Source organism: Cryptomeria japonica, chromosome 9 (assembly GCF_030272615.1).
Source record: "Cryptomeria japonica chromosome 9, Sugi_1.0, whole genome shotgun sequence".
Classification (NCBI taxonomy): domain Eukaryota; kingdom Viridiplantae; phylum Streptophyta; class Pinopsida; order Cupressales; family Cupressaceae; genus Cryptomeria; species Cryptomeria japonica.
Genome location: NC_081413.1, coordinates 293,103,338 through 293,129,452, shown reverse-complemented (window position 1 = coordinate 293,129,452; position 26,115 = coordinate 293,103,338). Strand labels below are relative to the sequence as shown.

General features: G+C 35.4%; 1 protein-coding gene across 1 annotated transcript in view; it reads right to left on the bottom strand.

Annotated features, from left to right (window-relative positions):
* LOC131042131 (protein TIC110, chloroplastic) overlaps positions 1-26,115 on the bottom strand; it is a 191,082-nt gene that overhangs the window by 109,835 nt on the left and 55,132 nt on the right. The gene's annotated exons all lie outside the window — the stretch shown is intronic.

The window sequence follows — 26,115 nt, the reverse complement described above, 5'->3', positions numbered from 1 at the left end:
AAAACAAGCATACAGAAGCTAATCTTTGTGTTTGCTCTGTAATTGCATGGTGCAGTTATGTAATACGACAGATTGCCAGCAGAGGAATGTAGTGGATTAGAGACAGGAGGGGTGCATCAGCCTACAGGGTCTATCTCAGAGGTGAGTTGCTGCTCTGCTAATTTTACACGAAATTCTGCTACGCTGATAAGAAAAGAAATTTGTAGACTGAGGGATTGTATGAAGCATTCCAAAGACTAAATTTTTTTAAGTAATTTTAATATAACAGAAAATGGGCACATGAATTGCTGCATATGTCATGGTAAAGATTCTGTTGAGTGAATGAAAAGTGTAAAGAATTTGGAAATACTCCAATTCAGAAAAGTAGATGAAATCAGGGATATAAACTCATTGATTTTGATAATTAGTCTCCAGACAAAAATACTTTTCTCTTCATGGGGATTGATGTTTCCCTGTAGCTCATTACTACATGGCTTTTCTTTTTTGCAGGCAACACCTGAGTTACTAAGGGTTACAGATGGTTGGGCAAAAAAAATTGTCATCCTAGTTTTTGCAGGTCCGGGCTAATCCAAGTCACCTTTAGTGATGAATAAAGCTTAGTGAAGAATCCAGAAAGGGACAAACCCTTTTATTGTTTTGGACTGCAGTCAATCAAGTATGGCTGAGTAGCAACCATCAGAATCTTCAAAACCTGTTTATATTAAATTTTACCAAGTTTCTGAGACAGGGGACTGTGGGATGGCAGGACACATTTCGGGGACAGAATTTTTTGGCCATTTTTGGGGGCAGGGACAGCTATATATATGTAAAAATATAGGGAAATTTCAGATATTCATATGACAACATTGATAAACTTGCAAATGAAAAGTAAAACACAACAATAGAGTTCACATGAGAGTCAAAGAAATCAATAGTAATACTTAATTGCTTCAATAATTGATAATTCATGTCAATGTGCATATGAAAAAAAGTAGTACTGCATACACCAAAATGCCCAAAGGCTACAAGTTTGCACTACAAATGTCAAAAACTGAAACATAATGATCAAAAGCAAAGTTTGACGACTCAGACTCTACTCAGAAGCCCCAAAGTTTGAGGGGCAGCAATGAGAAACTCCACAAGGAGTTAGATGTGAGAAAAACCCAATGATAGAGGGGGTGCAAGGGAACTTTTTGTTACCTTGCAGACTGGAAGTGAGATTCGGGGGCTATGCCTCTGAAAAAACTTTTGGGATCATTGAAAAGATGAAGCAGAAATGAAAAAAAAGGGGACGGCTGGCCATTCCTCAGACGTTTGGGGATGTCTCAGGCATCCCTAGTGTGTCCCGGGGATGGCCAGCTGTCCCCTTGGTGTTTCCAAAACGTCCCCTCCAATCAGGGATGTCCCCTAGAAAAAGAGACATTTTGGAGGCGCCTTGGAAACCTCCCGACAGCATTCCGAGGACAAGGACGGGCCAAAATTGCAAGGGACGTGTCCCCATGTACTACTGTGTAATGTCCCCTACCTGATCTATTTCAATATACTAAAATTGATTGATATTCTTCAATTAGTTATTAACAAGTTCTTATTTATTTTCCTCATTAGATGATTAATTTCATTATTTATAGTTCTTGATATAGTTATTAGGCCCTGCTACTACTTCAGTTTTAAGGGAGAAGGGTTTATGTATGTTACCAAAGCGCTTAGAGACCAAATACAATAGGTTCCCTCGAAGTTTACAGATCCAAGCCCTTACCTATCTTGGGTCTATACCCTCAAGGCTTATGGGTCGCTGATCCCCACCCTGTCTTGGAACTTAATCTATTGCTTGGATTTAGACTGCCCCTCTTTGGAACATCTCCTTCCCATCTTCTTAAATACTGACAGTAATAACATGATTTAGACTATAAGTATACTAATTTCTCATGTATTATGAATATATATGAAATTAAGTATGATTGTCATACATATTGCAGTCCATATTAATGTTACTATTAGTTCTGCATAAGAACATTATCAGGCTTCATATATTAAGCATACTTATTAAACATATCCCCATGCATACCACCAAGAACAAGGATGTTACTTCCTATTACTCAATAATAACAATTCTGATCTGATCTGCTTGATGGTGCTCTTACTGAATGCTTTTATTCCTTTCTTTTATGTCTCTCAATGTGAGGGAGAGGTCACACCTCTTCATCATGCATGCCTTTTGGCAAGAGACACACCCTCTCACCATTAGCACCTTTTGAAAGAGTGCAACTCTTCATTATTTCTACCCTTTGAAAGGGACACAACCTTTCATAATCAGATCTGCAGTTCTTATTTAAATCAGATCTGCACTTCTCATTTTTCAAATTCTCCCCCCCCCAAATGAGTTTCTCTTCTCCCTTTTATATCTCACATTTGAGGGAGTCACAACTTATCATTTCATGCCTTTTGACCTTTCATTAGGTTTAATCAAATTTAAATAATATTTAATTATATTCTTTTATATTTTAATTTTACTTTTTATATTTATTCTTTTGTATTTTAATTTTTTTATTATTTATTATTAAATTATATTTCAAAGTAGGGACATTACAATCCGCCCTTCCCAAATTTGCTTGTCCTCAAGCAATGTAAATTTTAATTTTCTCAAACAAAGTCATCCACCAATATGAATCAAAAACACGAAGCATACACATGGATATATGCAAACACGGAGCATACACGTGAATACACGTATTGTTAGATTCTGTCTTATTAACTAGAATGGTTCATTGATTCATCTTTACCCTGCAGGATGGCAAGATCAAAGTTCTGATACCATTTGTAATGTCCCCTACCTGATCTATTTCAATATACTAAAATTGATTGATATTCTTCAATTAGTTATTAACAAGTTCTTATTTATTTTCCTCATTAGATGATTAATTTCATTATTTATAGTTCTTAATATAGTTATTAGGCCCTGCTACTACTTCAGTTTTAAGGGAGAAGGGTTTATGTATGTTACCAAAGCCCTTAGAGACCAAATACAATAGGTTCCCTCAAAGCTTACAGATCCAAGCCCTTACCTATCTTGGGTCTATACCCTCAAGGCTTATATTTATTCTTTTGTATTTTAATTTTTTTATTATTTATTATTAAATTATATTTCAAAGTAGGGACATTACATACTATGTTTATATCTTGGTTGTTAAATGGTTTCATTTCCCAAAACAAATGTTTAATTATAGTGAGGTTAGCATTTCCAAGTATTTTTACAAAAAAAAAACCTTGCTATCATATTAACTTCTAACAAACTATCATTCAAGCATACAAGTCCAAAATTTGGCAAAGCAGTTTAAAGTTTGACATCACTTCAAAAAGTATTAGTGAAGATTGGCAAGTTGTATATTACAATATAAGTGGCCTGTTCAAAAGGCTCTAAAATTGAAATTTAAAATGTTATTATGATACGCTTCTAGGATCGCTTTACAAATATGTGCGATGTTCAACAAGCTAAAATAAATTGACTTCAAAATGTTTGCTATATCTTAATTTCAATTTTTTCTGTAACAAACTATCATTCAAGCATAAAAGTCCAAAGTTTGACAAAGCAGTTTAAAGTTGGACTTGAAAAATAATTGAATGAATTAATTACGAATATACAATGTATATAAAGGAATTACAAGACGGTGTTCTAAAAAGAATGAACCGTTAATCTAAAGCTTCAACATGAAGCAAAAATGCTTAAAATGCTAAATAAAGCTAAAAAGCTAAAAACTAAACAGCTAACTATGCGTTCTTATAAAAGAAGCAATAGTTGCACTTAAAAGACTAAACAAACTAAAAAGCTAAATGACGATCTAAATGACCATTAATAGAACAACTAAAAAAGGTAACTGACTAAGAGAATTAATTATTCTAATACCCTCCCTTAATGGTCATTGTATCAACTAAGTACTCGACAGAAGACACTGCAGGCCTTTTGATCACAAAAGCAAGAACACTCTACTGCTGCGGAGACCCTCCCAGGCTCTGCAAAGTGTTAATGACCAAGAATAGTTGATTCTATCCAATTGATGTAACACTCACACATGAATTATAGAAGCCTACAACCATGATTTTTAGGGAAAATCGGCAAACCCTCTTGTTAATGTGTTTTTTATGCACTTCTAACACAAAATAAAATACCAAAAGTATTATATCCTCTCTTGATCAAAATCTTCTTGGATGTTGAATTATATGATCAACCAAGATGACTCCAAGGTTTCTATAGTCAGGTCTTGACGTGTAGATAGCTCAATTGGTTGATGTGATTGCTAGTCATCCAAGGTGACTTACGTTGAATACTTGAATGTTTGAATGTTTGGATGTTGCTAGAACTTAGATTCTAACTACTTGCTTGGAAAATAAAATGGCAAAAGAGATAAGGTCTGAGGAGTCTATTCTAATCCTAAGAATGTAGGAATGATGGATCTTTGGTGAAACTCAACTAATCTTTGATTTGACATACACGAACAACTCAATAATGGCTAATACAATCTTAAGCTCATTCAAGAATTCCTGTTGACCACACAAGGCAAACTTACAATCAGCAAATCGCTAGTGGTATGGATATATGACTTTCACCATTGATCATGCACAAAGTTCTTTCATTCATCTAAACGATCACGAAAGTGAATTGAGAAGTAGAGACCATGCAATTTGTTGAAATAACACATTATGTTCACCATAGCTGCAATAAAATCATATGCTCTTTACAACAAAGTCTTAGCAACAATCTTTGCCTTCTCCTAATCTAACTTCTATCCTAATGATCTAACTATTGATTGCTATCTATAAACTATTATCTATTACTCTACTCTCGTTCTCTTCTTGCTATTAACTCTTTTACAAATTAGAGATTTGAGCCTTACATAGATAGCTCTTTATAATTAATGGCTCAGATTGATTCACAATCAATGGCCAAGATTACAAGATGAAAACCCTAATTAGGGTTTGTTAAAACAACTCCCTCTAACCAATGAGAAAATTACATTTAGGTTCAATATTGAATGTGAACCAATGAAATGTGAGGCTAGGTAGCTCAAAGTTTGTGCCTTCTTTGAATGAATCGGGTGCATTGTATCTGGACATGCTGATGTGGAACCTTCTGATTGGTGGAATGGTGACTAAGATGACACCTTAGTTGCATCTGTAGACTTGATAGATCATCATGAATGAATGTTGATGCCTTGGGTAATATCTCTTGATACTCAACATAATTTAGTGTGTTCAATGTGATGATGATTGTTGATCTTCCCTTATTCATGATGTTAATCTTGTGATTTCTTGGTGTCGTTCTTGACTTCATGTTGTGGAATCCTTGATTTCGCATCACCTACTTGTAGCATGCACCTTGCCTTGATGTTGTCTTGTTGTTGAACCTAAGTCCTTCATCCTTGCAATGTTTTGAACCTTCTTCCATGCTTTTGAAACCTTGACTCCTTTACATTGTATCAGACCTGCAAGAACAAAGAATTCCTAAAAGGACAACTACAAATGAGAAGCAATTCTTGAAAACCTCTAGAGAATGTATATATAACAGCCCTTACTAATCTTGGAAATTATTATCTTAGGTCTGATTTGTGGATAAAGCTTGCATCTCTGATTTTCAAGTTATTTCTGGTCTAATGCTATGTTAATTATCACAGAATGATGCTCCTTATCTGCCTTCAAATGGACAAAAGAATGTCTTCAACTTGATTTTAAAACCTTCTCTTAGTCAAAATCACCCCTTTTTAAGCTTATTTTGACCAAATACAACGATTGAAATGGCTAAAAAATTGCTGCCTTATGATGCAATTCGCTGTGTCTCAGATCAGAACTGGAAATCACTTTGAATGATGCTTGAAATGGGTTTGAAACACTCTCTTTATATATATTTTGAATGTCTAAGAATCACCACTTTCATAATAACCTCACTAGGCCGACTTGCATTCTACAATAAACATTTTATTGTTCTTATCTTTGCTGGGCGATTCCTTTATATTAGCCGACTTACTATTGTTAGCTTGGTGATGTTCAAAGGGGTCAGCTTTTATGCTTCCAATTGCACAACCTAGTTGGCATTCATTCCTTCTCTTGCAATTGTATTGGTTTGGGCTGTTTTTTATTTTTATGTTCATTTGCCCCAAGCAATCAGTATTCTTCATCTTTGTTTCGCATTATCAAATCGGAATTTGTATCTTTATTAGCACAATTTAATTTTGATTTGATCAAGTACAAATCACTTAAGCAAATCGCCATTTTCCCTTTCATTCGTACCTCTTTCATTTCGTGGAATCTCAACTTGGGAGGGCGGAAATTTTACCTCCATTCGTACCTTGTTGATTTCACATTCCATTCATACCACTTCCAAGTGTTGAAATCACCAACTTGAAGGGCGGAATTTTCACCTTCATTCATACCTTGTTTGTTTCGTGTTTTATTCATACCACTTCCAAGTCTTGAAATCTCCAACTTGAAGGGCAGAATTTGCAAGGTCATTTGTACCTCAATTAAATTGTCATTAAGACCCGCATTTGCATCTTCAATTGTATTTGCAAACGGCTCTTTCTTGTTCATTTGTATTACCACCCTCGGGTGGCCTAAAAGGATCCATTTGAATGATCAAGGCAGGTTTTAACCTTTCATTCGCATTATACTTTATCCTTTTAATGAGTTCATGACTTCGGCACTATGTATTTCATTTGTACAATCGGCCTTGGACTCTTCATTTGTACCTATTGTGAGGTATTCACACATCGCTCCATTGCAAATGGGGGCCCCCACTTTTTTCCTGCTTTCTAGGATAGTGTTAGAATCCTTAGCTATTAGCCTTTACGTTGAAGGGGATAGTCAGGAAGTTGGGAGTCGGGAGGATAGCTCTTCTTTTGGGGGTGAAATGAGGTCAAAATGAACATAAAGAGAAAGAGGTCTAATGGAGGAACTCTTCAAGATAAAGCCCAATCAAGCAATAAAAGGAAACATCAATTGGGTCAACTACGTAGGCAACTTCAAGTGTCCCTCTCTCAGAGTGAATTTCACTTCTAGTGCCCCAGGTTGAAGGCGAAGTCACATTCAAGGTGAGCTTTAAAGACTTTTGACACATAGGAGCATAAACTAAAGCATATAATGATAAGGTTCAACTCAAAAGTTCATTTTCAAGCTACTTCAAGTGCCCTTAGTTGAGAGCGAAGTTGTTCCTAGAACGCACCATGAGCCTAGTTTCAACAAGCTTGAATGAATGGATTGAAGGAGAATGAGCAAGAAAACACTAAGTGTCAAGTTTCAATCCACTTCGGGTGCATGAGTTTTGGAGCGAACTTCATGTGCATCCACTTTGGAGAGGACTTTACTTCGTGTGCATCCACTTTGGAGAGGACTTCACTTCATGTGCATCCACTTTATAGCGGACTTCACTTCATGTGCACCCCTTGTGGAGTGAACTTCATGTGCCTCTCCCTCAAAGCGAAATTCGTCCTAAGACTTCATGATGAGCATGGCATGATGCATTAGAGTTAAGTGAATGATTCACTTCATGTGCATGACCTCGAGAGCGAACTTCATGTGCCTGCCTTCAAGAGCGAACTTCATGTGCCTGCCTTCAAGAGCGAACTTCATGTGCATCCACTTTGGAGCCAAATTCCTATAGAGGCCTTCCCTAAGGTTAGTTTGACATGCTTTCATCAATAAATGGTTGAAAGACTCAATGTTAGAACCCATAGAACAAAGAGAAGCAAGTGAAAGCAAGTTCAAAGATCACTTCATGTGCAGCAAGGTTGGAGCGAACTTCATGTGCACTCAAATCAGAGCGAACTTCATGTGTAGGGGTTTGGGAGAGAACTTCATGTAATCCATGTTGAGAGCAAAATCCCTTATGTTTGAATGCACTTTCAAAGACTAATCAAACACATTTATCGTCAAAAACAATTCAAATTCAAAAGGGGAAAATATTTTTAATAAGTGGCGAGTCGGCCTTCTTTAGGGAGAAAATTCAATTTTATTTGCTCAACGTAGACACCTATATAAAGAGACTCCAAGCATTCATTTGAACATCATCTCAAAGCAATTCATTCCCCTCGCCGGCGAATCTGTTCAGTAGGGCAGCGATTTCAATCAAGCATTGGTAACAAAATTCATCAAGAAGAGGGCGAATTAACTAAGCAAGGAAGCATATTGAGCAAATTTCATCATAAAGATAGCAAATGTAGTCATCAAAAGGAGTGATCTCCCCTAGATACACCTATCAAACCTGCAACACATGAAAAATCAGAGATTATATTAAGGTGTGTAAAAACTATATGTCATGAGTATTTGATACCATACTTGTTTTGTTTTGCAGATATGAAAGGAAGATGATGCAAATTGCAAAGCAGCACCTTGAAGAAATAAGAGAGGGAATATTGCGAGACCCCGCCACCATGCAACTTAAACAAGCACAAGAAGGTGATTACACCAGAAACATTCACTTACACAAGGACATGATCCACAACACCAGCAACATGAAGGGAGTCACAGAGAAAGAATTCCAAAGCGGAGAAGTAGTTGTGCCATCAAGAATTCGTTCCAAGGTAACATCAATACTTCAAAACTAAGAGAAAGTCGAAATCTATACCTTGCACCTCCATGATTGAAGCATTCAAAAGGATAGTTTCAGAAGACTTAATCAAAGTTAGAAGATCATCATCATCACTGCTGAAGCTGGATAATGATATTCATTCATGATGATCTACCAAGTCTACAAGTGCAAGTTGAAGTGACGTCCTAATCATCATCCCAGTCACTACTCCACCAATCGAAGAAGTTCCACATCAGCATGTCTTGATTCAATGAACCAAGCTCATCATATGATGGCACAAACTTCGAGGCACCTACCCTTATTATATATTGCTCATGCCAAAGTGTTGTAATTATTTCATTGGCCAAAATTGAGTTTGCTGTAACAAACCCTAATTAGGGTTTTCATTGTAGAATCTTGGCCATTGATGGAGAATCAATCCTAGCCATTCATTGTAAAGAGCTCTTTATATAAAGCTCAAGCTCTCCATTTGTAAAGGTTAATAGTTAGTAGCAGGGGAATTAGTGAATAAAAGAAGAATAGTTTAGTAGAAGTTAGAAGTTAGAATAGATTAGGAAAAGAAGAAATTGTTGTTAAAGACTTGTAAATGAGATACTCTTTTCATTGAAGTTATGGTGAAATGTATTATTTCAACAAGTCTCATGGTTTCTACTTCTCACTTGCTTTCATGTTGATTAGATTGAATGGAGGAAATTGTTGAATGCATTTGTGTGGAATCCATTTAGTCCATACCACTAGCCTCTTGTTGATTGTAAGTGTGCCTTGCGTGGTCAACTGGAATCATATGAGCTTAACTTCAATTGTTATACGTCCATCGTTTATGCATTAACTTGAATGGTAATCAATGTTTGATGGTAATGATTTGAACATCTCCGAATTGCACCTTAGAAGATTGCACTGAGCTTGTGTCAAATCGTTCAATTTGATGGTGAGACCTTGCCCAGTAGGATTCCATCGAATCATTCACTTTTCTCTTGCATTCTTAGGAGTAGCATAATCTTCCTAAACCCATCTCTTTTGCCCTTTTTTCCAACTCAACCTAGTTTAGGATTAAAAGCATCGCGAGATTGCAACATCAAATGATCAAGTTCCAATGATTCAAGCATTCAACAATTCAACGTAAGTCCCCTTTGTGATTCCAGCATAATCACATCAAACCATTGAGCTTATACACACGTCGTGACCCGACATACTAGAACCTTGGAGTTGTCTCAAGTGATCCTTAAGCTAATCTTTGACATTTGAGTAACTTTGTTCAAGAGGGGATAAGATACTTTTGGGTATTTTATTTTGTGTTCGTATGTGCCTAAAAAACACATCAACGGTACCTATGAGCTGGTGGCATTTTGTTGTTCATTTGCACCATATCAAATCTGGATTTGAGTCCTCTATTGTATTTAACGAATTGTTTGACCAACTTTGAGCTGGCTCATCTTATCAAAACAAATCGGCATTTGTGGTCTGATTTGTATTAGATATTTATCGATATTTTTTCGATATTTTTATCTCCTTTTGCACTTCGGCATTTTGATCTTCTTTTGTATAAGTTGATAAGATCTGATCAAACTTTGATTGTTTTGTAGCTCATAGATGAATCGGCTTTAAGGGCTTGGTTTGCAAGATCCATTTAATCATATGTGATTGCCCTTCTTCACCAAGACTGATTGGGATTTTGCTCTCCATTTGTACCAGTTTCACCTTGCCAAAATCTAAACTTGGAGTGGCAGCTTTCGTAGGATCATTTGCACAAGACAAGATTTAACAAACATATCACTTGTCTTCTCTAGCATCAATTCTTTCACATTGTCAATCAGTATTCTTTGCCCTCATTTGCAAAAAGTTGGTGATTTGAAACCTTCTCACTCTTTTGAAATTGTCCAATTTTGGTTTAAGGTGGTTGCACCTGGAGCATGCCTTTTGAATCCTCCTTGATTTGTGTTTGCCATGATACTCCTCATGTCTTTGGGGCTGCCATCTCTCTCCTGCAATTTCAACACCAATAGTAACAGAATTTGATAATAGAAAGCCCAGAAATGAATCATCCTAAGGCAATCATAATGCTCAAAACTCTACATATGTCTAATCTGAACCTGCACTAAAAGGAGTTAGCCTAAATCAGGTCTGAGATAGCTCTGAAATTCACTATAAGAGGTGGTTAAATTCACCTTAATGCTGTTTGCTTGAATTTGATATGGCTGATATTGCTCTTAGAGCTGATCAAATTCGTTGGTATTTCTTGAATTCCAACCTTAATGCTTGATTAAATCTTTATCTCTGTTCTGATTTTAATTCTCCAATGTTTTATTTATGTGACATGTTTTTTATTCAAAGGCCAGCTTGGTATCTCCTTAGAGCCACACCTTGCATTATGTTTGATCGTGGCATGTGCTGGGGATATTAAGGGTCAAAAGAAATGGTGTGGTGGATGCTCCTTTTCTTTAAAATGCCTTTAAAAACTTATTCTTCCATCTTAGAGTTTGGTGGGGCCCAAGCAATGATGTGGCAATGAGGGATGAAGAAATGTGGTAAGAAAGGCCACGGCGGAAAGGGAAGTAGAGGATGTTGGGGGAAAGGGAGACATATGGGATATGGATGTGGGGGATGTAGGGAAGGGTAGGACATATTGTGGGGTAGGGTAGATTTAGGATGTGAGAGGTATAAGGGGTAATGAAGGGAGTTACGATATATTGGGGAGTAAAGTGGAACGGGATGTTTAAGGGGTAGTGAAAGGGCAAGGGGGTGTAGACTAGGATGGGATGGGGTTAGGTTAAGGGAAGGAAGGTGGGTTAGGATAGGTAAGCTTAGGGGCATAAAGGGGTTCATTATAGGTAATCAATTTTTGGAAATAAGGATAGGCTGAGGACATCCGGATGTTTATCACAAACCACCACATGTCTCAAGGGATTTTTAGATCTTTTTCGAGTATGGAGCTTTTGAAGGTAAGTAAAATAGTAATTTAATTTTACATTTTCTGATTTTTTACATTTTTATTTTCAATCTTCATAATTTGATTGTGTAAGCTATAATGTGTATTCTTCTCTAAAGTTTGGCTTTATTTTTTTTTCATTTTGGCATTAATTTGTGTTACAGGTTGCTGAGACCCGTTTTCCATCAAACACAATTGTCTTGAGACGACTTGTGAAAGTTAAAGTGGCACTTTGCAATATGTTGATCAGGCAAAATTGGGTTATATGGAAGCAAAGCAGCACTGAGAAGGCAGCAAGAATTAGGGTCAGGATATAGGGTGAGTCATGGTGGAATCTTGTGACATATGTCCTTAGGTTGAGGTCCCATAGAGGGGGGCTTCCTAAAAAATAGAGCTGGAGCTGCTGAGATTTTTTAGGAATATTTTAAAGCCGGTGGTCCCATGAATTTTGTTTTGCACTTCAACTTAAAAATTTAAGTTCCTAAATTTAAGGATGCCATGAACTTTGTACTGCAGATCAACTCAAGTTTACTCCTGAATTTAAATAAATTGGTGGTAAATAAATTTAGTTGTTCTTCTAATATTCATATGATTGACAAATGGCATAATATATTCTTAAGCCAGTGGGGCAATTTCTAGCCCCACCCCATTTTCACCAACTTAAATTTTCAAGCCTAAAAAGTAGGGGCTCTATTTTTTTGGAAAAGATTCCAAATAATCCCGTAGCAAAAAAAAAAATCCATGGGACCACCTCTTCCTTAAAAATAGAGCTTAAGCCCCCTCCATGCCTTTGGTGATACTTGTATAGCTATTTGATAGAGAAATAGCTTTGTTGTGCATATCAATTTAGATTGTCGTATGGGCAGCTATGAACTCTGCTAGGATCTGGACCCCTACCTTAGTTTCACTAAGCCCATATGAGCATGATTCGCTACACTAACATGGATTGGCCTTGCATTGGAGATATTTATGGTGGCATTGACTCAATGCTTGAAAAAATGAAGTGCATTATAAATGCAAAAGAGCAAAACCCCAAGGAGAAATTCTTCAAACAAGTGGAAGCAATTGTTGTAGAAAGGTGGAATAAGATGACCACTCCTTTGCATCTTCTTGCATATGCCTTGACACCAAAGTACTATAGCAATCAATTTATTGATCAACCAAGAAGGCTTGCACCATGGAGAGATTTAGAAGTGTCTGATAGGTACAAGGCAGCATTCCTTAGACTCTACCCTGAAGATGATTTGCGAAAAATAATTACAAATAAGTTCATAGAATTTGCAAATGGAAATGATCCAAGTGTTGATGCTCTTTGTCATAAGATTCAAAAGGGATGCTCATAGTTAGTGGTACTTCCATGACACGTGCTTCCAAAACCTACAACCCCTCGCAATCAAAGTTTTATCACAAGTTTAATTAATTATAATTTATCACAAACAAGTTTTATTGATAGTTTACTATTTTGTCTTCATAGGTTGCTATTAATTTTTGATTTTATAAATTTATAACTTTAATTGTTTACTTTGCCTTCATAGGTTGCAAGTTCATCTGCATCAGAAAGAAAGTTAAGCGCATACTCTTTCATGCACTCAATAGAGTGCAATAGGTTGCAATCAAAAAGAGCAGAGAATTTACTATATGTACATTCCAACCTACGTCTTCTTTCAAACAAGCAACATGAGTACGACCAAGGGGACACGAAGATGTGGGATATAGAGCTCGAGCACACAAATTTGGATGCTTCCGCTTCTCAGCTTGTTGCATTTGATGACTCGGATAGCGAGCGAGCAAACTTATAGTGCAAGTGCAAGTGGCATTGGTTCATCTAATGTCAATGTCAATGATGAGGAGGATGAGAATAATGATGGTGATGAATTAGAGAATCCATTTGATGACTAAACTTTAAAAAATTAAAACTATAGTTCCAATTGTTGAAACAATGATACTTGAACTCGATATTATTATTTTGTCATTTTGATATTGAACTTGATGTATATGATGTTATGTGACATTTTAATCTCAATTCATGCTTCTAGGCTATTATATATATATATATATATATATATATATATATATATATATATATATATATATATATATATATATATATATACTAACGAACCTAAACCAGTGCCTGAACATTGATAGTGATAAAGTGATTTCTCTAGAGTCACTATAAATCTAAGTTGCCTAAACCGGCAACTTCAATTTATAGTGATAAAGTCATTTCTCTGGATTCACTTAAAAAATTAGATCACATGGTCCCGTGGGTCATGCATGGTCTAACAATGAGGTGGAACATTGTGTCTACCATTCCACGATTTCATTTTTTTCTTGTTCCATGGCATCATAATCTAACAATTCTCTCTGTTACAACAATGTTTTCCTACCACAATCAACTTTATGCAAACATTATAATACTTCCCAAAAACTGATTATTCAGAATTTACTCTTTTACCTCTATTTACAAAGATAAGTTATTCTCTAGATTCATTTCCTCAACAAAATGGATCACATGATCTAGCAATGATGCAGAACATTTACTGCCTTAATTTGCCATTTTACATATTGGCCTTTCTTCTAGAACTAATTTGGCATTCTTTCACACAAGCAAAATGTTTTCTTAAGAAAACTGCTATGTACCCTAGGGACACATCCCCTATGATTGTTTGACCCCATCCACACCGAAAATGTTTCAAGGATGCGTAAATATGTAGGAAATGTCCAATTGCCATCCCCTACCCCCTGAAAAATTTAAAAACATCCCAAGTACGTCTCAAAAATAGCAAGGTACAACAAGAGATGGCAAGCCATCTCCATGATGGCTAGGAGATGCCAAGATGTTGCCTAACCGTCACTACAGCCCAAACTTTGAAAAATAAACATAAAAATTTGGCTTGTGCTGATCATCCAGGTAGTGTCTTTTTGAATGCTGGTTTGAAGAATGTTGTTCTTAGAACGAAGGTGGATATGGCTACTGGAAAACTTTAGACACACATACAAGATTCTTGGGTTTGAGACTAAGTTGTTGGTACGGGTATGCCAGTATGACAATGTTTTTCCTCGGGATATATATGTATGTATGTATTTGTATATGTATACATATACATACATGTGTATACATAATACACATACATACATGTATCTATGTATATATGTGTATAATATATACATAGACAAATAAAAAAAATTGAGAAATATACATAACTGTAAATCTAAATACATTTGATAGTATGATACTTCACCATTGATCAATGCCAAATGCCAAAATGGTAGTGATAAAAATAACTATTAAAGGCCAATTTATAGTTCAGAATTTCATTATTTCAAAATTATGTCATATGCCATGTACTAATATATATCAGCTGCCCTTCAAAATGCCAAAATGAGAAAAGAAACTGAAGAGAGAAAAATGATCTTTGTATTGGGCGAAATGATGCTTTTAGGGGCATTTTATGGTTAAAAAAGTTTTAAAATGTCTTTTTTGGTTAACTTTTCGCTCTCAATGCCTTTTGGTAACCACGAATACACCTGGGAACGCGCTCTAGGTGTACCCCTGGGCAAATCCATACCGAGACATACCCGGTACGGGTGCAGGGCAGGTTTTATGTCTGCCCGGTAATATAGGTTTGAGAGCTTCAAAACCATTTTTTGCTATTATAGGGATCCCTGGCTAATACTCTGCCTGTCAAGAAGGTCCTGCCTAGGTTATGGTAATCAAGGATACTTTCTTTTAACTCCTCTTTCTTGTGGGACACCGAAATGAGCAGATTCTTTTTCTTCTGATCAGTGTGCTTAAGGTGGAATGCATTGAAAATTTTCACAATTTACATCCTAAGCACCAAGAAAGTTTATTTTACATCTTGAGCATAAATCTTTAATTATTATTTAAAGTTGTCAGGAGGCCATGTAAAGGAATGTAAAGCTGCCAAAAAGGAATGCCTAGAAGCTGCTGGATTAGGGGAGATGTTGAAGGCAAATGAGGATTTGATTTGGGTTCCAGTGTGTAATACTGCTTCTATCCGAACATAAAACTGGATACATTTAATATATCAGAGTTAATTTAATATGGCAGCAGATTTAATGTTATTATTTAAGTTCAAATATTATAAAGTAAATCCACAATTTAGAAGAAATGTACAAACATGGTTGTTTATCAAAATCATTTGTTTGGCACTTAAATTAACCATCATTAATATATAAATCAGCATTCAACAATATAAAGAAGCAACAAGCAACATCTTTAGGGAATTTAATTAAATCAAATCCATCTCATTTATTTATGATTATAAATATCTCTAAATAATAATAAGTTCAGCACTTAGCTAAATCTGAGCACTTAGATATGCCACTCTCACCCTAAGAAGATTTCAATGATCTCGGCTCTAATAGCTATGGCACATGCTAGAGAACCTATGTAAAAGAAAAGCATGTGCCAACTCACATCAAAGTATGTGTCTACTCACAGTGTGCCTACACACAACAAAGTACCGGCCAAGACAATCCCGGATGTACTCTATCCCTAAGTTGGACGCACTCTTTGTGCCTCTTTTTCCCCTAACCATAGCTCACTAAACGACCTTATTCTTCCTTGAGTAATCTCCATGTCCCTTTCCAAGTCTCACATAAATGTTTTATATAAGCTTAAGAGGTGGTTTTCAAACCATTACACCCATTCACAATGGTTGTCTTCAATAATTATTTAATAAATACATTTGCTCCTCCATTTTGAAGGAGTTTATATAAATACTCTTTATTAATTGCTATTTTAATAAAGCAGCATAATATCCTTTATTTTGTTTTCTCCCTTTCAATTTTAAAGGGTTTTTTCACGGAGAAATAACTTTATCTCCCTTTGGGAACAAAGTTTCATAAGACAACGGATAAGGCAAACTGTGTGATGAAATAACTTGCACAATGAGGAAGATAATATGAAATATGCTGCAAATGCTTTCTAACAGCTAAAAATAACAAGCCACTTTGAGGGGGCCAACCGGCAAACTTTCGAGATCTCCAATGAGAACACAATTCACAATATGATGACGAAATAAGCCTCACTACCTCCTATATATCTACTTATGCCTAGCATATCGCCCAAGCTTACTTGGATATGACTAAGTAGGCCTTAGGCCGACCTAAATAACTAAATACTAATTTACTAATGATAATATGACTTAATTAGGAGTTACAATAGCTACAAGACGACTACTCATAACCCTAAGTATACTCTAGGATTAAGGGTGTAGCAATCTGTCATATAAGTACTGACTCAAATTCAGAATCTGATTTTGATTTAGCCTTGCACAAAGATGAGACAGAGGTATGGCAGCAGCAGATCTAATTGTCTACAGTGCAATTTTATAATTGTTGCCCTTTCACGATTTTCATTTTGTCATATGTGCACATTGACTATGAAAACTCAAATAATTAGACCTGGAAATTTTACTAATTTATAGGTTAACTCATGAAGTCACAGTTCAGCTCTAACATTTTATAATATGGTTATATAATGAACATGATGAATGCCTTATAATATGAATATTTGAGACTTGCTGTATTTCTTGACTTTTGTTCTTTTTTTTTTTTTTTGCCATCCCCTACCAACCCCTAAAATTGTTGTCCCATACTGCACCCTATAATTTCCATCCCCTACCATACCCTAAAAGATCGCCTCCTACAAAAATTGTGCCAAAAATGCATCCCACCACTCCCTATCATCCTCGTCCCACAAACCAAGTGGACAATAGGAAATTTGTCATTATGTTCTTTAGAAATGAAAATAATCTTTATCAAACAGGGCACACTAAACAACAAAATAGTTCCAATATACTTAATCAAGCAATTGTGCAACAAATACACTAGAAAAAAAAATGCATGCTTTCAATGGTTGGAACAATACACTAATTCTGGCATATTTTAACAAATATTAGTTTATCTAATCTTCTAATATTCTCCACATATCCTACAGTAAATATTAATATTGTACCAAAAAAATCACAAAAGATTAGGTCAAAACTATATTACACTAGGGAACCCAATATGAGAAAAATTGCCAAACGAGTAAAGATTTTCCTTTTCACCACTATTTCTAGTACAAATTATAAGCTTACTACAGTCCTGAGAAATTTAAAAATACAAAACACCATTACAACAATGAACAAAATCATAAAGACTTGCAATGCTCTACATATTATATGAACATTTTTCAACTACACTGAACTCCCTCTTGAGCACACTCAATATTGTTTTGAGTTATCAACGTTAGTTTAGACAAATATTGGCAATATATATTGAGGACAAGTTTTACCCAACACTAAGGTAAGAGGCATAATGTTGCTAGAGTCAAAATGAGTGAATATGAATGCTTTTGGATTCAATAGTGTAAGAGCTTTTGTATTGACATTTCAAATAGCACTCCAAGATCCATCATTGGGATGAAAAGACAAAGAAAGTGGTCGATTGTAGACACTTGCTTACCAAATAGAAGGGGGAGAGAGAGGAAGGAACGAAAAAATGATAGAACACGAAAGGACAAGAGAAAGGGTTCAAGGATTCACAAACAATTGAATAATTAGGAAGTATGCAAAAACATATATTAAATTAGGAGGTATTTATATTTTAATTTTTATCGTACACATTAGAAAAAGGAATGTACAATGTTAATTGCTAAATACCAAATATTATTAAGATTCTAGAGTTTATATTCCTTATAGCTATTAAAACATGTTGATTAGAGAATATACATATGTGATAGATAAATAGATAGATAGCAATTATATATACGACAACAATAATGAAGAAGAAAAAACCATAGCTGAACAACTTGGGACTCGGCTCGACTTGCCAAGCCCCTGGGAAAAAAACTCAGGGAAAAACTCAGGAAAAACTCGGCGAAAAACTCGGCAACTTAAAAACACGCTTAAACTTAGTAAAAAATGCATTTTTTTTGCAAAATTTAATGAGAAGATGCATCCAATAAGTCAATAAATGATAACACAAAAGAAACAAGCTGATTCTAGATATATTTAAATGCAAAGTGTCTGCAAAATCGTATCCTCGTGAGGAATGCTGATGGCTGGAAGCCTGGAAGCAAAATAGTAAATTACTAAATAGTTTTTGTAAAAACAAAAGTAAATACATCATTACAAATTACAATTACAACGTCCTCTTCCCAGCTCTAGCAAAAACTTGGGGAGAGGTATAACTAGAGGGTCTAGACTGTCTAGTCGTATAACTCTACTGTGGGACTGGGCGTGACTGTGCCTCCTCGCTCGGTATGGCTGATTGAGACTCATCCTCCATCCTGGATGAAGCTATGTCTCCACCTGCTTCTGGCACTGGCAATGAATCCTCATCCTCATCCTCATCATCCTCAATGTCATCCAACCTGAAACCAAATCCACCCCCCTCATCCATTGCCTGCCTCTCCAAACCAGTGATGTCAATGTCGAAAAACAATGGAGGCTGCTCCTGTGATGTCCAATCATTGTAAGGATCTATATCATCCAAGTCAATTGGACCACCTTCTAGTTCCTCTACCTTCCTTACGTGCAATCGAAGATTATATTGCACGTAGACAAGGTCATTGAGTCGTTTCTGCGCTAACTTGCTCCTCTTCTTCGTGTGGATTATTTCAAACAAGCTCCAATTGCGCTCACAATTGGATGAACTACAAGGCTGACATAAGACTCTGAGGGCAAATTTTTTGAGATGTGGGGTGTTTCCACCCCAATTTTGCCACCAAGCATCTGCAAAATAAATAAAATGGAAAAGTTAGAAAGCAAAGAGAAAAGAGAAAACATAATTTATCAACCATTTTAGTCTTTAGATCCCAAAATCCAAATGGCAAATGTTATACTTGGGGTTTGAGTGGTTCTTCCTCTCCTAGCTAGCTCTAAAGAGAATAGCTTACCCCTTCCTCCCTCATAATTTTGGAGCTCACTCACAATGAGGTCTCTCTCCTCAACATCAGGTACCATCCTCTCAATGCATGTACTGAGGCCCTCCAAGACTTCTCCATTCGAATCTGAGTAAGAGCCCCCGAACCTAAAACGAGGGTTGAGAAAGTACCCTGCTGCATGAATGGGTTGGTGGAGCTGATTGTTCCACCTCCTATCAACAATTTCCCAAATGGGATCAAATTTGAGCCTATCCCCCTTGTAGTAATTTTTTATAGACTCCTTGGCCCTATCCATGGCCTCATAAAGATATCCCATTGGGGTTTTATCCCCATCCCCAAAAAAAGCGAAGAACTCGAACCAAGGGCTCTGACACCTACATTTGAAAAATACAAATTACAAAAAGATTAAAATTTAAATAATGAAGTTACAAATTAGTAATGAGAGACTTGAATCAAGAATAACTAATTTTTTAAAAATTAAAGTTTTGAAGTAACAACCTTCACAATCTCTGAAGCCCTTTGTGCAAATTGGTTGTCGAAGACTATGCATGCGACAGCCTCTCCTTCAGGCTTCTTTGAATAAGGTGAGTTAAGCCACTCTCCACTTACAAACATTTGTTTCAAAGAAGTCAATGTAGCAAGAAGGCTTTGCAATGTCAATAAAATCGTTGCAAACCTTGTGACACCAACTCTCACCAAATCTTTCCCTTGGGTGTGTTGTCTCATCAAATTTAGGACCCAAGGGTGATTGTAAATATATTTGGTGATCCTCCTTGCATCTTCCACAACTGGAGTCACCCACTCAAGTTTTCCTATGTCCTCCAAAAGAAGGTCAAGGACATATGCTGCACAAGGTGTCCAAAAAGGAGTGGGGTGCCTCTCTTGGAGGATTCTTCCTGCAAAAGAAGAATTTTTCTTAAGAAATATGCAACCAAGTAAAACAAAGCCACAACAAATGAAAATATTGCTAATGCCTAAAGGTGATAATTCAAAAAGATTCTACCTACTGACACATATGCTGCTGCATTATCTGTGATGATTTGAACCACATTCTCTACCCCCACCTCCATGACGACATGCTCCAACATTCCAGCCAATGTTTCTGCATTTTTCACCTTGCTGGAGGCATCAACAGATTTCAAGAACACTACATTGTCCTTGCAAGAGACCAAAAAATTGATGATGGTGCGGTTCTTGCCATCTGTCCACCCATCAGAAAGAATGGTGCAACCATAATTTGCCCATTCAATTTTTTGATCCTCCATCACTTCTCTTGCCCTAGCAACTGCATTTGTGAGCAACCTGTAAGTGCAAAGTGAAATTAGGTCTTAGTAAACAATTTTGAATTAATAAACAAGAAATCTAAAAAATAATTAAAAACGAAATCAAGTAGACTATGTAGTAATTTACTAACCTCCCACTCAAATCCTTGCAAGAAGGGGCCTTGTACCCCTTTCCTGAAACTATCATAGCAGTCACCAAATTCAGCCAATAAGCATTCTCTGCCACATTGAATGCAATGTTGTTGAAGTACCAAAAATCAGCTACTGCAATGTCCGTTTTCTCATGTACCTCCTTATTCCATCCAGTGGCCTCTAATGATGGTTGTGCTCCAGGTGTGTTCCTGGGTACAAAATAATCACCTATCGACCATGATCGTTGTGATGGAAATGGAACAGTGCCAGGTACTCTACTAGAGGAAGTAGAAGCAATGGGCGAGGTGATAGTGGGTTTGCGGATACATGGGCCATGCCGAGAGCCTACTATGCCCTCAAGTGCTTCTTGTTCCTCTTCAAGGTCAACAGAAACACCTTGAGATTCAGCTATGGTTGATCTCATGGCTAGCTTTGCCCTCTTCCTTTGCAATTTCTTCTCTTCCCCAGCTGCAAGTAGGGCATTCATTTGTCTTTTTATTTCTTCATTGGTCCCAGGGCATGCTCTAGCATCAGGCCTATCTATTCTTGCAAGGTGGTATTTGAGGCAGTTGATGCCTCCATGAAGTATTCTCTCACACTTTATGCATATAATTGACCTAGGATTAGGTCCCTCATAGGCATACCTCCATGCCCCATCTCTAGCACCTCTAGGACGAGTGCCTATATATCCAAATGGGCATGGATCTAGTGGCCATTGCTCCCTTGCCATGATTAATGCTTACTTAATCTACACATACAAAGTGAAAAAAAAAATTAACATTTTAGTTAAACAATTTAGCACTAAGCAAACTATCTACATTAGTTTAAATAAATTTAGACATCATTCGAAGTTTTTTTTTTTTTAAAGTAGGGTTTGAATTTTTTTTTGAAAACTAGATTCTTCAAAAAAATTGTGAAAATTCAACAAAACTTGTCAAATCTAGTGTTAAATCTTGTGCAAATAACTTAGAAATGATTTAGACTACCTAGGAATCATTTCTAATCAATCTAAATGCAACAAAAAATAAGCAAATTGTTTTAAAAAAGCATAGAAAAAAAATAAAAAAACTTACCTGGGAATCTGATTTTCCCTTCAAATCCACTTGGAATCACTCCAAATCACCTTGCAAGTCCATCCAAGTGAACTTCCCCTTCTCAGCCCAAAACCCAATCGAAAAACAAAAAACAAATGCAGTTTTTGCTGTTTTCAGCTGATATGGAAACGCGGGCGAGTTTTTCCGAGTTTTTGTTAAAAACTCGTCAAGTTTTTGGCAAAAACTCGCCGAGTTTTCTTGGCGAGTAGAAGTCGTAACTACTCGCCAGGTCTAAAAACTCAGCGAGTTTTTGTCACTCGCCGAGTTTTCGGCGAGTATGTCATCTATGGAAAAAACAAAAGGAAAGCTACATATATATATATATATATATAGAGAGAGAGAGAGACAGAGAGAATAATTCTATGAACCTATAAGGAGATGTGTCTCATTTTTTTGGTAGTGATGAACATTTTGAATTATGGTTATAAACCAAAATAGAAGGTGTCCACTAATGACCTAGTTTAGAATTTAAATCAAATCAAAATAATATAAAAAATAGAGGGAAACTCCTACAAATAACCTATCATAAACTTGTTTTTAAATTCTACAAAGTAGAATATTAGAACTAAATAATAAGGACAAATTATTTTGAGATGATATTTGAAAATAAATAAATAAATATTTTTGCACAAGCTATGTAGACATACAATATGCTAAGTCACAAGGTTCGAATTCGAGTTCGAGTTCAGCAACTATAAAAATTGGATGAAGTTCAACGAGGATAAAAAGTTAAGAAAAAAAAATCGGCATTAAATTCACCTTATATAAATTTATAATACATCCACAGAATTATCAAAATAGTTTAATATTGCTAAATAGATTTGAAATCATTATAAAAAATATAAAACATTTATAAAATATAAGCTAGAGGAAACATGTGAAATCACAATTGTAAAGACATTAAAAAATATACTAATTTTTACTTTTAACGTTAAAAAACAATACTAAAAAAATCAAATTTTATTTAAACATAATTTTAAATAAAATTAAAAAACTAAATTAAATTTTGATTAAAAACATGTAATTTATAAATACAAAAATAATATTATATTATGTTTTAATAAATTATAATAAATGAAAATATTCATAAATAATAAGTTAAAAAATTTAATTTATTAATTTTTATATATTAGTGATTTAATATCTAAATTAAATATATCAAACTATTAAATTTGAATAATTCATTGTTTATATTGAAACTAAATATAAATTTCAATATTAATTATAAATAAAAATAAATTAATATTTATTTTTTTATAAACTCAATTATAAATAAAATGCAATCTTTAAAATTTTATAAAACAAACTTGGTGCTAAAAAACCTAAACACAAAACTTACAAAAAAAAACTAAATTAAGAACAAGTCTCGGCGTCCTAGTTGGGAGTCGCAGACTTAAGCAGTAGCCAATTTGCTGCGACAGCTAATTTTTCGTGGCAGCTAATTTGCGGTGGCTCCTATCGCCCTCCTATCATTCTTCACACCTTGCCTTAACGCCTTCCTTTCACAGACTCGTGGCAGAAGAATGGTCGAACTCTTTGAATCAGCTACAGAATAAATTTGCACCCTAGTTGCTAGTTGTTGTGGCTGAACAAACTCTCTTATTAGCCTTGTCTACACTCGCAGACGCATACTCTGTTGAAACCAGCAACGTTGAAGTTATTTTTAAAAACTACAAAAAAATTAAACAAAAATGCTTTTGCAAAAAAGTATTTCAATAAGAAAACCCTCCGCTGCTTTTTTCGTACAAATATAAACGAGAATTTTAAGAATTTCATGCCTTTTTTAAAAGTTCGCCGGATTTTGAATTTCAAGCTAGAAATTCAGCAAACCTTGTGACTTAGCATATATATATGTGTGTGTATTTCCTTATAGTTTCTTCTACATATGAATATATGTTAAAGTAATTACAGAATAGTAATAGTCAACTAGTTATTAGCAGTAAGCTTTAATAAATTCATTTCAACTTGGGGATATATGTAATGTCAGAAGGAGGTTTCCATTAACCTATTCTCGGGTTCCCATAGGCTAAGTGGATATGGTTAGGGGACTCAATATCTTGAGGTGAGCTTTGCTGGAAATACTGTCATTGATGTCAGAAGTGCAAAGAAAAGTTTATTCTTATGTCAAACAATTATGGACAAGATTGTTAGAACATACTAAAAGAGTATTGACAATATTATCATCATCATTGATATCAGTCCAAGAGTGTTGAAGCAATTGGTGTTATATGTTTAAAGTAACTTGGATCAGTTTAGAAGGCAATTAAAAGCAGATCATAAGATGAGAATAATGTATCAGTTTATGGGGCTAGTTTTTGAAGCAGATTCATAACAACTCTGGCCGTTTTCACAACATGATAGAACCATTGCGTAGAACAGATTGCAAAATGAGAAAGGTTGTAGAGCATCCAAAGCTAGACAGAGTTGTAAATTGTCAGAATAGAAGATATAACCGTGGCCATTACATCAAACATAAAAATAAATAAAATAAAAAATATAGGCATGCCAAGTGGAAGCACTATGGTGCACAGTGTGTCGACATCCCGAAGACAAGTGGGCAAAATCAATAATGGTTTGAGGAGAATAGTCTACTGACATACCATACAGAAAGCCTTTGACTATATTAGCAAACAATGTAGTAAGTTTGGATGCCAAAAACATGCAATGATTTTAATAAACATTAATTATAGAGAATGATCAAGACAGTGATGAAGGTAATAGACAAATGCAGCGACTCATGATTAAAACAGTGCTGGAAACTAAAGATTGTTTATTATTAACAATAGAATCGACTCCCTTAAATTACCAAGCACAAAGTGATAGTGATTAATATGATTAAAGAGCAATAATACATGTAAAGATATATGAGTTTCTGAGACAGCTGACAGCAGATGAAGATATTGGGGGGTGCAACCATAAATTAAGGATTAATGACAAAGTTTATAAAAGGATAAAGCAATACCTTGAGGAGATGCGGCTTTGTAGTAAGTTAAAGATTGTTAATAATTATTAATATTATATTTTCCTGAGTTAATTACTAATGCTCAATCATGTAAAATATTGTAATTTTAGTTTCTTGGAAACTTTCTATTTTGCAAATCTTTGTAATTTATTTATTGAGCGTTTGTGCTCGTTGTTAATATAACAATCAATTTTTTAACCAATTAACTCTCGGTAATATGGTATCAAAGCCAGATTAACTAAAATCTGTTCTTTTAAAATTTCGAAAGAAATTTTTAAGTTTTTTTAAGAACATTTTTTCTGGTTCGAATAAGGCTTCTGAGGTCGTGTATTCTCCCACGCGGATTTTTTCTGAGAACCGCAACCTTCGTTCACTCTGCCCGCGACGCCATTAACCCTTTGTGCGACCTTCGTTTTTGTTCTTCTCTCCGCGACATCACGACCCGCAACTTAGTTTTTCCACGACCTTGCACCTATATCCAACGCGATTTATAAAATCACACGTGGTAATTACCTCTCGGTAATAATAATTGCATTAGCAAAAGGAGCAATTCATATAGTGGTGTGTTTTGTTAAAGAAACATATGGAACAATTCATTTTGCTGCTTGTTAAACCAAAAATGTATATATCAGAAAGTGTGATTAAGAGATTATGGGTGCAAATTGAAGATTAAATAGAAGACAGCAATCAAAGTATAAAGTCAGCGATTACAAGGAAAAGGTGGCAATTAGAATTTACAAAACTAAAGGATGTGATTACATGAAGCAGAGTGAATAAGTCTCAAATAAATAAACAACAATATTACATAAGAAGTCTTCACTTTAATGGTACCACTCAAATAAATGACAGTGCTTAATGAAGAAGATGATAGCCGATCATAGACTGTTTATTGGCTATTTTGGCCGACCAGCTTTTGGGATACATTAGAATGACATGTATAAGAAATAAAAAGAAGTGTGATTTGTTTGTTAAACCAAAAGAAATGTTTCATTATGCTAACCAATTCACAAATAAGAAACAATAATCAATAAATAAATGCAATTTGTTTGGAAGTTGATTTATTAAAGAAGTGACTTGTATCCAAGGGGAGCGATTAAGGAAAGAGAAGCTACGGAAAGACATCATCCTTCAAAGAGATGGATCTATGCATTTGGTAGATGTAGATATTAAATAGAATGAGAATTGTGAAGATGTTGAGTGAGTGTGTGCTTGTGTGGAACAAAAGAAAGATCTTTAAGAGAGAGTTGAGTGTAAATATGAGGTG